This window comes from Acomys minous (assembly GCF_964271855.1).
Source record: "Acomys minous genome assembly, chromosome: 12".
NCBI classification, from domain to species: domain Eukaryota; kingdom Metazoa; phylum Chordata; class Mammalia; order Rodentia; family Muridae; genus Acomys; species Acomys minous.
In genome coordinates, this window is record NC_140493.1 from 89,615,283 (window position 1) to 89,631,378 (window position 16,096).

General features: G+C 46.4%; 1 long non-coding RNA gene across 1 annotated transcript; it reads right to left on the reverse strand.

The window, feature by feature from the left end:
- Positions 1 to 1,810: 1,810 nt before the first annotated feature.
- LOC311579802 lies at positions 1,811 to 12,014 on the reverse strand. Its single transcript, XR_014773251.1, has 3 exons — positions 11,597 to 12,014; positions 4,073 to 4,127; positions 1,811 to 3,915 (listed from the first exon to the last, which is right to left on the reverse strand). It is a non-coding gene; the product is annotated as an uncharacterized lncRNA (long non-coding RNA).
- Positions 12,015 to 16,096: the final 4,082 nt, after the last annotated feature.

Below are 16,096 nucleotides of genomic sequence, written 5' to 3' on the forward strand. Positions count from 1 at the left end.
AGGGCTCAGCTGACCTTCCAGGAAGCAATGAACCTGGATAACTTTCAAGATTTTCTAAGTTCAGGCAATGGGCTGGGTCTTTATACACCTAAGCTCTTTAGTATCTGGATACTGGCCACCGGGAGGAAAGGGAGTGACCTTAAGACAAGCTGAGGTAATCACAAAGTGGACTGACAGTTGAGGGCTGTTTTTTGGCTGGCTTCCCAACAGCTGAGGACAAGGGCTTTCGTTCTGAAAGGAGAATCCCAGCCATTACTGGAAGTGGCTGTTCATGGCTTATTGTTCATTCATAAGTCTTTGTCAAGTGTCTGCTCAGTCTTGCAATTCAATGCATCAGCTCTTTGTTGTTGATTTATAGCTATTCTTCGTATTATCTGGATATGAATGCGTTATCAGGTATGTGAATATGTATATTTCCTCCTTAATGGTTAATTCAGTTTCTTTGTTTTTAATCTTTTGGGATTTTGGTTTGGCTTTGTTTAGGTTTTAGGGTGTTGTTTGGTTTGGTTTGGGGTTTTGTTTTTTGTTTGTTTGGTTGGTTGGTTTTTGTTTTTGTTTTTCGAGACAGGGTTTCTCTGTATAGCCTTGACTGCCCTGGACTCACTTTGTAGACCAGGCTGGCCTCAAACTCACAGCTATCCACCTGCCTCTGCCTCCCAAATTCTGGGATTAAAGGTGTGTGCCACCACCGCTCCGCTTTTTTGTTTGTTTGTTTGTTTGGTTTGGTTTTTTGAGACAAGGTTTCTCTCTGTCACCCTGGCTGTTCTGGGCTCACTCTGTAGACCAGGCTGGTCTACATAGAGATCCACCTGCCTCTGCTTCCCAACTGCTGGGATTAAAGGCATGCACCCCCACATCCCCAGCCATGGTCACATTTTCAGTTTCTTCTTTTCTTTTTCTCTAGATTCTTTTTTTTTTTTTTTGTCTTTTTTTAGATTTATTTATTTATATGTATACATTGCTCTGCATGTACACCTGCAGAAGACGGCACCAGATTACGTTATAAATGGTTGTGAGCCACCATATTGTTGCTGGGAATTGAACCCAGGACCTTTGGAAGAACAGCCAGTGCTCTTAACCTCTGAGCCATCTCTCCAGCCTTTCTCTAGATTCTTTACTGCGTTCATTCTCTACTCATTCCTGTAGAAGCTATAGATACCCAAAAAACCTAAAAATATAAAAATTGGTTTATTTTAAGGAGTGAACTAGTGATAATGTGGGGGTTTTTTGTTTTTGTTTTTTTTGTTTTTTTGTTTTTTGTTTTTTTTTTTTTGAGACAGGGTTTCTCTGTGTAGCCTTGGCTGTCCTAGACTCACTTTGTAGACCAGGCTGGCCTCGAACTCACAGCGATCCGCCTGCCTCTGCCTCCCGAGTGCTGGCATTAAAGGCGTGCGACATCATGCCCAGCTGATAATGTTTTATTTTATTTTATTTGTTTTTCGAGACAGGGTTTCTCTCTGTAGCCTTGGCTGTCCTGGACTCACTTTTGTAGACCAGACTGGCCTCTGCCTCCCGAGTGCTGGAATTAAAGGCGTGCGCCACCACGCCCGGCTGGCAATAATTTTTATTGGCTATATAGATTCACTCGGTGAAAATCAAAGATAATCAACTTGAAAGCATCAAAAGCCTATTTTCAGAGCTGGACAAATGCTGTGCTAGCATTTCAAACACAGAGTTGGCTCAGCATAGGACACTAAGCATTCCTGAAAGGTGACCACATAGCATATCACTACTGAGCATTCCATCTATTGTAACACTCACAAGTCTTTTATTATGTATATTCATCTCTTTCCACTCTTTGTTTCTTTCCTTTCTTTTTCTTTTCTTTTTTTTTTTTTTCGAGACAGGGTTTCTCTGTGTAGCCTTGGCTGCCCTGGACTCACTTTGTAGACCAGGCTGGCCTTGAACTCACAACGATCCACCTGCCTCTGCCTCCCGAGTGCTGGCATTGGTTTTAGTTTTTCAAAACAGGGTTTCTCTGTGTAACCGCTCTGGCTGTTCTGGACTCACTCTGTAGCCCAGGCTGGCCTCCAACTCATCGGCTTCTAAATGTTTTTTAATAATAAAGCTTGTCACTGGGTGTGATGGCACATGCCTTTAATCTTAGGACTCAGGAGGCAGAGGCAGGTAGATCTCTGACCTCCAGGCCTGCTTGGTCTTCAGAGTGAGTTCCCTGACAGCCAGGGCTACACAGAGAGACCCTGCCTCAGGGGAACAAACAATGTCTTCTCTGTAGACTCTGTCTTCTGTCTGCTAGACTCCAACCGCCAGAGTCTATTCCTGGAGGTCTGACTGAGAGCCAGAGTCCAGAGTTGATGCAAAGGCAAAGGAATTTTATTGAGCCGTTGCACCGGGGTCCACCAGGCTCCGAGGAGATGGAAGACCTCATTCTGTAAAAGCGGAGGGTTTAAATACAGAGCCAGGCATGGCGGCGCACGCCTTTAATCCCAGCACTCAGGAGGCAGAGGCAGGCGAATCACTGTGAGTTCAAGGCCAGCCTGGTCTACAAAGTGAGTCCAGGACAGCCAAGGCTACACAGAGAAACCCTGTCTCAAAAACCCAAACCAAAACCAAACGACCAAAAAAAAAAAAAAACCAAACAAACCCTTTACAGAAGCAGAACTCAGCAACGGTGGTTAGGCTAACAATAGGTGACCTTTGAGGTGAATGGGGGTCTGAGGTAGTAAATATCAAATAGAGAGAGAGATGGGGAGGTAAATTCCGAAGGCAGGGTGGAGATATGGGCAGGGGAAGAAAGCTGTTGTTCTGATGGCTAGCCGCCGAGCCACCTGAAGTCTCACAGTCCAGGGCTCTTTATTCTTCTTCTGGTTAATATTGAGATCGTAGCTCATTGATTCACTGCTTTTTGTTTTGTCTTGGTTTCTTCTTCTGGTTTTTCGAGACAGGGCTCCTCTGTGTAGCCCTGGCTGTTGTAGACTCGTTTTGTAGACCAGGCTGGCCTCGAACTCAGTGATCCGCCTGCCTCTGCCTCCCGAGTGCTGGGATTAAATGCGTGCGCCACCACGTCCGGCTGGTTTCTTCTTTTGATATAGGGTTTTTTTTTGTGTGTGTAGCCCTGGCTGTCCTGGAACTCACTTTGTAGACCAGGCAGGCCTTGAACTCAGAGATCTGCCTCTACTTCCTGAGTGCTGGACCTTCTCAGACTGGAGAGATGGCTCAGAGGTTAAGAGCACTCTGTCTGATCTTCCAAAGGTCCTGAGTTCAATTCCCAGCACCCACATGGTGGCTCACAGCCATCTATAATGGACTTCTCAGCTGAGCATGATGCTGCACACCTATAAATCCCAGCTCCCAGGAGGCAGAGGCAGGAGAGCAGGAATGTCGCTGGGAATGGGAAGGTAGCCATGCCAGCCTGGTCTGCATAGTGAGACTGTATCTCAAAAGGAAACATGAACCTTCCTCTCTCCCCAAAACAAAAGAAGTCAAACAACACTGTGAGTTCGAGGCCAGCCTGGTCTACAAGGTGAGTCCAGGACAGTCAAGGCTACACAGAGAAATCCTCTCTCGAATAAACAAAAGCAGAAACAAAAACAAAGAAGTCAAACAACAACAAAAAGGCGGGACGGTGATGGCGCAGCCTTTAATCCCAGCACTTGAGAGGCAGAGGCAGGCAGATCACTGTAAGTTCGAGGCCAGCCTGGTCTACAAAGCAAGTCCAGAACAGTCAAGCCTACACAGAGAGAGCCTGTCTCGGGAAGAAAAAAAAAAGCTTTCCAAAAATTAAAAAAAAAAAAATCACATGAGCATGAGAGGAAGAAAGAAAGGAATTGAAACAGCAGTAATCTGCCATAAGGAATGGCTCAGGTGATAGCCAGTTACCTAGAAGCAGGGAGCAGGGCTGTGGTTACTAGTGCTTTTTCCCACCAGTAGCTGTCATCACAGTTTCCAGAAAAGCTGCCAAGAAATAGCAGGAATTAGCATTTCACACAACCACTCCCACATGCAGAAACACACACTCAGAGGCCTTGGAACTTTTCCCAAGTGCTCTTTGCCCTCCAGCCTTCCCTTCCCTCCCGCCATTCCAGATCAGCCCGCGAGGAGTTTGACTCACCTTGACTAAAAGCCTGCAGCCTCCGAGGGTGCCTCCCTCTGCATCTCAACTGTTCCTAAGAACAAAAATAAATAAATAAATAAGTAAAACATTGTACCCTACTTTCTCTTCTCCCTTCCTCCTCTGGCTGTCTCTCCTTTACACGATATCCTCCACTCTGTGGTTGTTTGGCCACTGAGCACACACATTCCTGCAGCCAGCAACCCAGGCACTCCGTTTCCTTTCAACAAAATGTGAGTGATTCAGTTCTGCTCCAACACCGCAGTAACCTCCGGCCCATTGTCAGGCCTTAATGGATGTTTGAATAGCCTTGCCTGAATTGGCCTCGAGTGCCTCCTGAATTTCACAGTGTGCTAGCACTGGGGAAATCTACCCAGAGACCTGAAGACAGAGGCTCTACCGCCTCAGAGAGAAAGAGCTTGCCGCCTCCCTGCCTGTACTCTCACATCTCACGCGTTCTCTGCCACAGGCCGAAGGAGACCAGAAGTTGTGCTTTTTAGAATTGGTAAGGTCTTTTTTGTTTTGGAGTTTATTTATTTATTTACTTATTTATTTATTTGGTTTTTCGAGACAGGGTCTATCTGTGTAGCCTTGGCTGTCCTGGACTCACTTTGTAGACCAGGATGGCCTTGAACTCACAGTGATCCGCCTGTCTCTGCCACCACCGCCCGGTTTAGAATGGTAGGGTTCTTTCGCCAGGCAATCAGCTAACAGAACAGGGTATGTAGGCTTAGGTTGAGGCAGGGCATAAAGTATAGCACTGGGATGCCTAGGACAGTAAGATTAGAATTTGGTAAGGACCCAAGGAGCTAGTCCAAGAGCAGAGCGTGCACTAGAGTTAAGAATGATGTCTAGGGCTGGAAAGATGGCTCAGAGGATAAGGGCACTGTCTGCTCCTTCAGAGGTCCACAGTTCAATTCCCAGCAACTACGTGGTGGCTCACAACCATCTCTAATGTGATCTGCCACCCTCTTCTGGCCTGCGGGTGTGTGTGCAGGCAGAGCACTGTATACATAATAATAAATAAATAAATATATTTAAAAAAAAAAAAAGAATGATGTCTACGGGGCTAGAGAGATGGCTCAGTAGTTTGGCCTGTTCTTCCAAAGGACCCCGGTTCAATTCCCAGCACCCACATGGCAACTCACAACTGTCTGTAACTCCAATATCTGACACCCTCACACCAATGCACATAAATTAAAATTAAAAAAAAAAAAAGTCTACAGTGGGGCAGTGGTGGCGCACGTCTTTAATCCCTGCACTTGGGAGGCAGAGGCAGGCGGATCGTTGTGAGTTTGAGGCCAGCCTGGTATACAGAGCGAGGTCCAGGACAGCCAGAGCTGTTACACACAGACATCCTGTCTTGGAAAAGAAGGAGGAGGAGGAAGAGGAGGAGGAACCAAAATAAATAAATAAAATAGAAAGAATCTATGTAATGGTGGGACTGGCTTGCTTTAATGGGTCAGCCACAGGTTGCAGTATTAGCAAGTCAATATAGAATAGAAAAGGCACAGGAATACATGGATCAGAAAATGAGCTGCTGCTGGGGGCTGGAGAGATGGCTCAGAGGTTAAGAGCACTGGCTGTTCTTCCAAAGGTCCTGAGTTCAATTCCCGGCAACCACATGGTGGCTCATAACCATGAGATCTGGTGTCCTCTTCTGACATTCAGGCAGAATACCAAATAAATATAAATAATTAAAAAAAAAAAGAAAATGAGCTGCATGGCTGTGGACAGCTCAGCCAACAACACCCGCCCCCCAATAAAGATCTTAGAAACTAAATTGTCTCCTGATCTCCCCCCCAGCTGTGTTTTGACCCTCGCAAGCTCTCCCAGGCAAGCCACAGAGACTGCAGGAAGCCTCCTTTCCCAAGGTATGACAGGAGATAAACCTGCCCTTCCTCCCAAAGCCAGCATGTGATCTCAAAATGTTACAGGAGCTTCCCCCGCCTCTCTATGTACACTGACTATAAAGAAACTTACGCTTTACGGTTTGATTATAACCTATCACCCCACCCACCTGTAAGGAAGAACATTGCACTGGCGAGGAATCTCAACAGACAGGCCTTGCTGGGTTTTCCCCCTTCGTCTATTACCCCTGGCACACCCTTTGTGTTCAGTCATCTTTCCGCACTGCAGTCCAGGCTTCATAGACCATGTAAATGCATAGTTCATATTGGATCTTACACACACATACACACACACACATACACACACACACACACACACACACACACACACACACACACACACACACGGGAAGAGAGAGAGACTAGATTGAGATAAAGCAGAACTCCTGGGGCCAGCAGTGGCACAAGCCTGTAATCCCAGCACTTAAGAGGCAAAGGCAGTGGATATCTGTGAGTTTGAGGCCAGCCTCGTCTACAGAGTGAGTCCAGGACAGCCAAGGCTACACAGAGAAACCCTGTCTCAAAAAAACCAAAAAAGGAAAAAAAAAAAAAGGTAAACTAACTAACTAACTAAATAAATAAATTAAGCTGCTGGGTAGCCATAGCAGCACAGGACTTTAATACCAGTGCTTGGGATTCAAGGGCAGTGAGATCTCTGTGAATTCCAGGCTAGCTTGCGCCCAAAGAGAGAAAATAGCCGGGCTGTGGTGACCTTCGCCTTTAATCGCAGTTCTTGGAAGGCAGATCTCTGAGTTTGAGGCTAGCCTGGTCTACAGAGCGAATTTCTGGGCTGAACAGAGAAAGCCTGTCTTGAAAAACCAAAAAAAAAAAAAAAAAGAAAGAAAGAAAGAAAGAAAGAAAGAAAGAAAAATAGCTTTGGTGTTATTGTGCTAGTTTTTTTTTTTTTTTTAAGATTTATTTATTTATTATGGATACAGATCTTGTTATAGATGGCTGTGAGCCAACATGTGGTTGCTAGGAATTGAACTCATGACCTTTGGAAGAGCAGTCAGTGCTCTTAACCTCTGAGCCATCTCTCCAACCCCTACTGTGCTAGTTTTTTGTTTGTTTGGCTGGTAGGTTTTGTTTTGTCTCTCTGTGTAGCCTTGGCTGTCCTGGACTTGCTTTGTAGACCAGGCTGGCCTCGAACTCACAGTGATCTGCCTGTTTCTGTCTCTGGAGTGTGTCACCAGGCCTCACTGCCCTAGGTTTTTTTTTGTTTTTTGTTTTTTAAATGGTGGAGCCATCTCTCTAGCCCCCTAGTTTTTTGTTCGTTTGGGGTTTGTTTGTTTGTTTGAGTTTTTTTTTTTTTTTTTTCAAGACAGGGTTTCTTTCTGTTAACAGTCCTGGCTGTCCTGGACTCACTTTTGTAGACCAGGCTGTCCTGGAATTCACAGCGATCCGCCTGCCTCTGCCTTCCGAGTGCCGGGATTAATGGTGTGCGCCACCGTGCCCAGCTCGCCCCCTAGTATTTTGGTTGTTGTTGTTGTTTTTCAAGACAGAGTTTCTCTGTGCAGCCTTGGCTGTCCTGGACTCACTTTGTAGACCAGGCTGGCCTCAAACTCACAGCTATCCACCTGCCTCTGCATCTCGAGTGTTGGGATTAAAGGCATGCGCCACCACTGGGGGGTTTTGTTTGCTTTTATTTATTTACTAATTTTTTTTTCTTTTTTTGGTTTTTTGAGACAGGGTTTCTCTTGTAGTCCTAGTTGTCCTAGAGTAGCTTTGTAGACCAGGCTGTCCTCGAACTCACAGCGATCCACCTGCGTCTGCCTCCCAAGTGCTGGGATTAAAGGCATGCGCCGCCATGCCCAGCTGTTTTTAATTTTTATGTTCTTTTTTAAAAGTATTTTTAAAAGATTTGTTTTTTTATTTATTATGTAGATAGTGCTCTGGCTGCATGTACATCTGCAGGCCAGAAGAGGGCACCAGATCACATTATAGATGGTTGTGAGCCACCATGTGGTTGCTGGGAATTGAATTTAAGAGGTATGGAGGAGCAGTCAGTGCCTTTGACCCCTGAGCCATCTCTCCAGCCCAAGTATTTTTATTTTTAGTGTGCGATGGTGTTTTGCTGTGTGTATATCTGTGTGACGGTGCTAGATCCCCTGAGATGCAAGTCACAGACAGTTGTTAGCTGCTATGTGGGTGCTGGGAATTGAACCTGGGTCCTCTGGGAAAGCAGGCAGTGTTTTTAACTGCTGAGTCATCTCTCCAGCCCTAGTTTTATTTTTCAAATTTTATTTGCCAGGCGTGGTGGCGCACGTCTTTAATCCCAGCAGAGGCAGGCGGATCGCTGTGAGTTCGAGGCCAGCCTGGTCTACAAAGCGAGTCTAAGACAGCCAGGGCTACACAGGGAAACCCTGTCTCAAAAAACCAAAACACAAAAACAAAAAAACAAAAACAAAATCAAATTTTATTTGTTTTGGTTTTTCAAGACAGAGCTTCTCTGTGTAGCCTTGGCTGTCCTGGAACTCACTCTGTAGAACAGAGGTCTTGAACTCAGACCTATCTGCCTCTGCCTCCCAAGTTTTGGGACTAAAGGCATGTACTACCCAGTGCTTTTCCATTTTTTTTTTTTTAAACCTAAGCTCATGAAGAGCCCCCAAGGACACAGAACAATTTAAACAGCAACACATTTCTAAGGCAAATTTCCTAAGCTAAGACTTAGCAAGGCATTTTTAAAACTTTATTTATTTATTTTACGTACATTGGTGTTTTGCCTGCATGAATGTCTGTGTAAGGGGGTCAGATCCTCTGGAACAGCAGTTACAGACAGTTGTGAGCTGCCATGTGACTTCTGGGAATTGAACCTGGGTCCTCCGGAAGAGCAGTCAGTGCTCTTAACCCCTGAGTCATCTCTCCAGCCCTGTTAATTTTTAATTATGAATGTGTGTGTGTGTGTGTGTGTGTGTGTGTGTGTGTGTTTCAAGCACTCTTAACCAATATGCCATTTGTCCAGTCCCAGTGTGATGTTTTAATATGTATGTTTACAGTGTGGTCAAATCATTTTAATGGATTACGAAAGTGCCAAAATCAACAAGATGAAATTTTACAGGGATAAAGTCAAGAGTTACAATGTAAGTTTAGAAAAAATAAAATAAATCAAGTCACACAGGAAAGAGCTCAACTGGCTTGACAACAATTTAGGTGAAAAGGTTCAAGTGTCAACAAAACTCAGCCGCGGCTTCAGGAGAATGTCAGGTAGTGAGAGGTCACAATCTCACCATGTGTCCCGATGACTGGCTCTGGCCTAACCAGTTAAGGAAGACACGGGGAACACGTAGGATGCACTTAGTGAACAGTCAGGGTGGGAGAGACCTCAGGAATTAATAAAGGGAGTTCTGTGAGTGACACATGTCTGTAACCCCAGCACTAGCGAATTAATGTGTGAGAATCAGTAGTTCAAGGGGAACCTTAACTACATAGCAAGTTCAAGGCCAGCCTGGGATACATGAGATCCAGTCTCAAAAAAATAAAATAAAATAAATTTTAAAAAAAGGAAAAGGCTGGTTGTAATGGTCTGAGCTTATGATGCCAGCAGCACTGGAGAGGAAACAGGGTGGGAAAACTAAGGTGATGAATAAAACTTGTTCTCAAATATCTGGTTGTCCAGTTGTTGAAATATCAGTTGTTGTTGTTTTTTCTTCGAGACAGGGTTTCTCTGTGTAGCCTTGGCTGTCCTGGACTCACTCTGTAGGCCAGGCTGGCCTCGAACTCACAGAGATCTGCCTGCCTCTGCTTCCCGAGTGCTGGGATTTAAAAGGCATGTGTCACTACCACCTGGCAAAATATCAGTTGTTAAAGGCTGACAAATTGAAATTCTCCATATTCAACTGTTTTAATCTACAATAATAACTATTTCTCTTGGTTTGACCTAATAGATAAAGGGTATAGTTCAGCTGGGCATGGCCAAAAAAAACCAAAACAAACAAACAAACAAAAAACAAACAAACAAAAAAACACCAAAAAAACCCAACCAACCAACCAAACACCCCTATCCACCCAAAATAAAAAACAACCAAAAAGCAACCAAACAAAACTCAAATAGGGGCTGGGCATACTGGCGCATGCCTTTAATCCCAGCACTTGGGAGGCAGAGGCAGGCTAGTCTCTGTGAGTTCAAGGCCAGCCTGGTCTACAAAGCAAGTCCAAGACAGCCAAGGCTACACCAGAGAATCCCTGACTTTAAAAAAAAAAAAAAAGGCAGGCATGGTTGGGCATGCCTGTAATCCCAGCACTTGGGAGGCAGAAGCAGGCTGACTGATGTGAGTTCGAGGCCAGCCTGGTCTACAAAGGGAGTCCAGGACAGCCAAGGCTACACAGATGAAACCCTGTCTTGAAAAACAAAAAGAAACAAAAAAGAAAGAAAGAAAAGAAAAGAAAAGAAAGAAAGAAAGAAAGAAAAAATGTTACCTCAGGACCTCAGACTGCTACAGCAATCGTCATTGAATCTAAGTGATTTTGACCACCTGTCTAGGAGGCAACACATGTCAATCTCACATTTTGCACATGACAAATAGCAAAATGCACATATTAACTCAGGAAGCATAAGACAATTGGTTTCCCATAGAATCCACAGGAGTGAATTTACAACATAAGACAGGACAGTCTTTTGTTTTTTGTTTTGTTTTTTTGTTTTTTGAGACAGGGTTTCTCTGTGTAACCTTGGTTGTCCTGGACTCACTCTGTAGACCAGCCTAGCCTTGAACTCACAGCGATCCTCCTGCCTCTGCCTCCCAAGTGCTGGGATTAAAGGTGTGCGTCACTACGCCTGGCCCAGAAAGAATAGTCTTGTAAACTCCAGAAAGCCTGGAATATCACTGTGGAGGAAAAGAATGGAATTTAGGGCTGGGTTGGGAGTTATGTCCATGGATGAGGCCTGAGTCACCCTGCTGCTTCCTGGCCCTGTGTTTCCCTCTTTCTTGCCCTGCACAGTTTCTTTTACAATTCTTATTTTGGATAAAGTTAAGCAGGGTTGTTTCAATGATTTAAAGCAATCTGGAAAAATATCAAGTTCCTTAACGTAGCAATATAGGATGGGCTTGTTCGTTTTATAGCCCCTAGTACAAACTTTACATTCCTTGTTGGGGCAGACAGACGGGAATGAAATGAGTAGATGGTCTGTTTCCTCGTCTTTGGAGTTTCCTGTCTGAGATGACACGGCCGTGTGGCTAACACAGAACCCTGACGAGATACTTGGAGAGATACAACCCCCGAGGAGCACTCAGCTAGGACAGAGAATGAGTCAGGGACGGAGGACTCAATACCAACGTCTCCCACTCCTGCCAGGAAAATTCTGGGGTGAGACAGCAACTGCCGGAGCCAAGGGGCGGGCCTGTCAGCTGCCTGCCCTGCGGCCTCTGCTTTGCGGTTTCACCCTGGGCTGCCCTGCAGCTGTAACGTGTCTACTGACACGCAAGCCCTGGCCGCTCTGTCCCTCCCTCTTGCCCAAACCTTCACTCAACTGGGTATCTCAAGAAAGGGTACATGAGAGAGAAGAGGTGAGCAGGAAAGGGTTAGGACAGGACGAGGTGGGGCTGTGGCAGCTCCAGAAACAGGATAGGAGAGGGTTCTCACGGAGGCGTGAGTAGGAAGTAGAAATTTCACTCACCTCCGTGAAACACCAAGATAAAGGACAAAGGGACGTAGGCTGCTATGGTGGTAAGATACGCGGAAGGACGAGGCGGAGCAACCGCGCGGCATCAGCCTGCAGAACTGTAAGACTGAAGGATAAAATGGCAAAACAAACAAACAAAAAACAAAAAACCACACTTCTGTGTGGAGGGACGGTTATAACACCCCATCCCCAGTCTGCAGTAGGTTCCAGACCTTTCCTCTAGCACAAAATAACCCCAGTCACCGCGCTCTACCGCTCACAGGATCCACAAGCTAACACTCGGTGAAGTCAGTTTTGCAATCCCCGTTTCACCAAAGGGTATGGGCCACAACAGGTTTAAGTCATTTGCTCATAGAGTTTGGAAATCATACAACAAGTCCGCGGCAGTTGCCAGAACCCCCACGGCTTCCGTCATACCAAGCTATGCTTGAGAAATAGTGAAGGCTTTTTAAGACTTTTTTTTTAAGCTCAGTAAAGAGCAGACCAGGTTGATGAGCACTGAATAGGAGTCCTGACTTACACAGGCAGGGCTTGCCTCGGTTTGAGATCCCAGTGCAGCCCTGGTGCCCTCTAGTGGAAGTTTCCTGAAATAGCACAAATGGAGCTACTGAAGGTCGTCTCAGAAGAATGGGGTGTTGTCGGGGGAGAGCATGCTTGGGTATTGTGGGGTCTGTGGGTGTGGAGGATGAGGTACAGGTTAGAGGAAATGTCAGTCAAGCACACAAGACTTCCTGGCGGTCCACACTCCTGGGCTCTGGCTTCTGTATCGGAGATCCACAAGGGAATCTGGGCTTTTAGGACTCACGGGAGAGACCTCCATCCTCACCTTCTTCCTGAGGAGAAGTTAGTGATCAGAGATGCAAAGGAACTTCTCCAAAGCCACAGGACAAACGGAAGCCAGCGAGAGTGGGGCCAGCGCTGGGCGGTGGTGGCGCATGCCTTTAATCCCAGCATTCCGGAGCCAGAGGCAGGCGGGTCTACAGAGTGAGCTCCAGGACAGCCAAGACTACACAGAGAAATGCTGTCTATAGAGGGGGGAAAGAAAAACAAAAAGAAAAAACGAGTGGGGCCCCAAGGAGAGCTTTCGCACCACGTCACACTTATTTGCTAATGGGCTGATTTTACCCATAACTTGAGAGCATATAAAGACATGAAACTTGTAGATACGGACAGGGGCAGTTTTTACCTTAATCTTTCCACAAGCCATCAACTTTTCCACTCTTTCATTCGGTGTCTATCACTGCCAAACACAAAGGCTCTGCCTTTCCAGCCCGCCGACCCTGGGGAGGGAGGGAGCTCCGGGACCCCCAGGATCCCGGAGCCTTACAGCCCTCTAGGGCAGCGCTGGCGTGTCCTCCTCACACTCCCAGCATTAAGCGTTGATTTCTTTCTTTTTCCCTCTCCCCCCTCTTAGAAGTAATCCCTGAGAATGGAACTGGGTTAGAAACAGATTACTCTGATCTCAGTAAGGGCTTTGCGCTCTCCTCCCAAAACCTGGTGCGTGTCGGGTCGGGTGGAGGGAGTCAGAAACAGCTTGAAATTCCCTTTCAGGATTAGTGCTTGATTTAGCCAGATGGGAGAAAGTGGAGCAAGGCGAGGGATTAATTCTAGACCTCGCTCTCCAGCAGCGGGAGATGAATAATATCCCTCCCTAACATGCCTTCAGAATGAGGAATCTAGGACGAGCACAAAGGCAAGGCTCCGTCCCAGGCAGCCGAGCGGAGTGCAAGGATTGAAAGAAAGGCAGCTTTGAGAAGGCAGATGCAGCGGGGACCTTTGGAATCACTCGGGGGGCGGGGCACTGAAATTTCCGGTGTGTCTAAGGCTAGGCTTCAGCAGAGACAGGGAAGTGCATGCTAGGGCCCCTGAGGAGCCAGGTCACAACTGGAAAATTCTTGTTTAGGGGCCCTGCACTGGGGTGGTCTCTAGGGTAGGGACTTCCCTCTTCTGTGTCCAACATAAGGGCCTGCTTAGCATCCTACTAGGCTTCCCCATACAGATCCACTTCTGGAATATCAGCAAGCCGGGACACTGAAGCCATAGCTAACCAGAGTGGAACTCATTTGATCTTAATGAACGAATAATTCTGTAATTTAGGCGTCGAATGACCGCCTTTGTATCGGAAGAGAATCAGGTGTGGCCAAGCTGCTGCGTCCAGCACTTGTGACATCCCTAAGCACTGTGAGAGCCACCGGGAATTACTCTGAGTGACAAAAGAAGCATTGCTAATGTTGTTAACTAAAATTAGCTGAGACTGTGTGCTGGGAGGTCACAATTCTTGCTTCCTCTGTGGCACCTGGCCTTGAAGAAGTCACTTCTCTTTGTAGTCTCCCTTCTGTTGGAGAAGCACACGTGACATTTGTCAAGCTTATTACTTGTAGTAATCCATGAAGCATCACATTTAGAACCAGAGTCTTTCTTTCTTTTTTTTTTTTAGAACCAGAGTCTTTCAATTCCCCAGGGGAAAAATAATGTTCCTGTTCAAAACAGCTGTGCTCTTGTAGATGTAGGTCACTCAGAGAAATTTCAGAATTTCTAAAAAACAAAACAAACAAACAAACAAAACCAAAGCCTGGCTGGTAGGGCATGCTTTTAATCCCAGCACTAAGGAGGCAGAGGCAGGTGGATCTTCGTGAGTTCGAGGCCAGCCTGGCCTACAAAGGGAGTCCAGAACAGCCAGGGCTACACAGAGAAAGCCTGTTAGGATTCTGCTTCAGTCCCGCCTACTTGTGATGTCGTCATCTCTTACCTGCCACTGTGAAAGACCCTCTTTGTGCCCGCATGTGCACCTTCCCACCACAAGAAGGCACTGGATCTCATTACAGATGGTCGCGAGCCACCATGTGGTTGCTGGGAATTGAACTCGGGACCTTTAGGAAGAGCAGCCAGTGCTCTTAACCTCTGAGCCATCTCTCCAGCCCCCTCTCTCTAGCCTCTCTACCTGCTCTACCCTCTTACTTTCTCTCTCTCTCTCTCCCTCTTCTTCTCTCTCTCTGGGGTACACCTCCCCCCTTTTTTCTCCTCCCATGCTCATTTAATAAACTCCTCTACAACATAATCTTATCACCTTACACCTTACTGCCTTAATCTTTGATCATAACATTGGTTCCGAAACCCCACTCTTGCTAGCTTCCGTTTGTCTCGTGGTCTTGCAGATGTTCCTCTGCATCTCTGATCACTAATGTCTCCGCAGGAAAAAGGTGACCGTGGAGATCTCTCTAGTGAGTCCTAAAAGCCCAGATTCCCTTGTGCATCTCCGACACAGAAGCAGTGATCCGCCTGCCTCTGCCTCCTGAGTGCTGGCACTAAAGGCATGCGCCGCTGCCGCCGCCGCCACCACCACCACACCTGGCCTTAAAAATTATTTTTAATTCTGTGTATGTGTGTGCATGTTTAGGTATGCATGTGTGCGGGTCGGTGGCAGCAGAGACCAGAGATTTTGTATCCCTCTTGAGCTGGAGTTATAGGCAGTTGCGAGCCTCTTGAACAGGGTGTTAGGAATCACACTCAGGTCCTCCACAATAGCAGTGCACGCTATTAATCACTGAGCCATACTTTCCAGCCCCTTAAATTTCAGTCCTGATGTCATCTGCCACTGGGAGGGATATGTATCCCAGTGCTAACAAGGAGTCCTATTCTCCTTAGGCTCAATTTGAATGTTTTACTAGGGAAAAAAATGGTTCCAGGAACACCTTGAGTTATTGAGAGAAATGGGAAAGAAACTTCTGCTTCCCTCCCCCACCCCCGCCAACCCCTCAGGCCAGTCGGTTTCTCTGTGTAACAGGTATGGCTGTCCTGGGACTTGCTCTGTAGTGCAGGCTGGCCTCTAACTCACTGAGATTCACCTGCCTCTGCCTCCCAAGTGCTGGGATTAAAGCCGTGCCACCTGACTTCATAGTATTTCTTTTCTTTTCTTTTTTTTTTTTTTTTTTTTTTTTGGTTTTTCTTTCTTTCTTTTTTTTTTAAAGATTTATTTATTATTTATACAGTATTTTAACTGCATGTGTGCAGAAGAGGGCACCAGATCTCCTTATAGATGGCTGTGAGCCACCATGCGGTTGCTGGAAATTGAACTCGGGACCTTTGGAAGAACAGCCAGTGCTCTTAACCTCTGAGCTATCTCTTCAGCCCTGTTTTTTTTTTTTTTTTTTTTTTTTTTTTTTTTTGCGCAGGGGGGCGGGTTCAAGACAGGGCTTCTCTGTGTAGTCTTGGCCGTCCTGGACTCACTTTGTAGACCAGGCTGGCCTCGAACTCACCATGATCCACCCGCCTCTGCTGGGATCAAAGGCTTCTGCTACCACACCTGGTTTACTGTGTGGTTTTACTTGAACCACACAGAGAGGGTAGCACACGCTAAACTCATCTGTGCCTGACCTCTGGTCAGTTTCTCAGCTACTGCAAGCTAAGCCCATATCAGCCTGGATGAAGAAAGGGTACTCAGTATGGCTTAGTTCATTGGGGGATGGATTATAAGTGATCGTTGCACTTTTGATC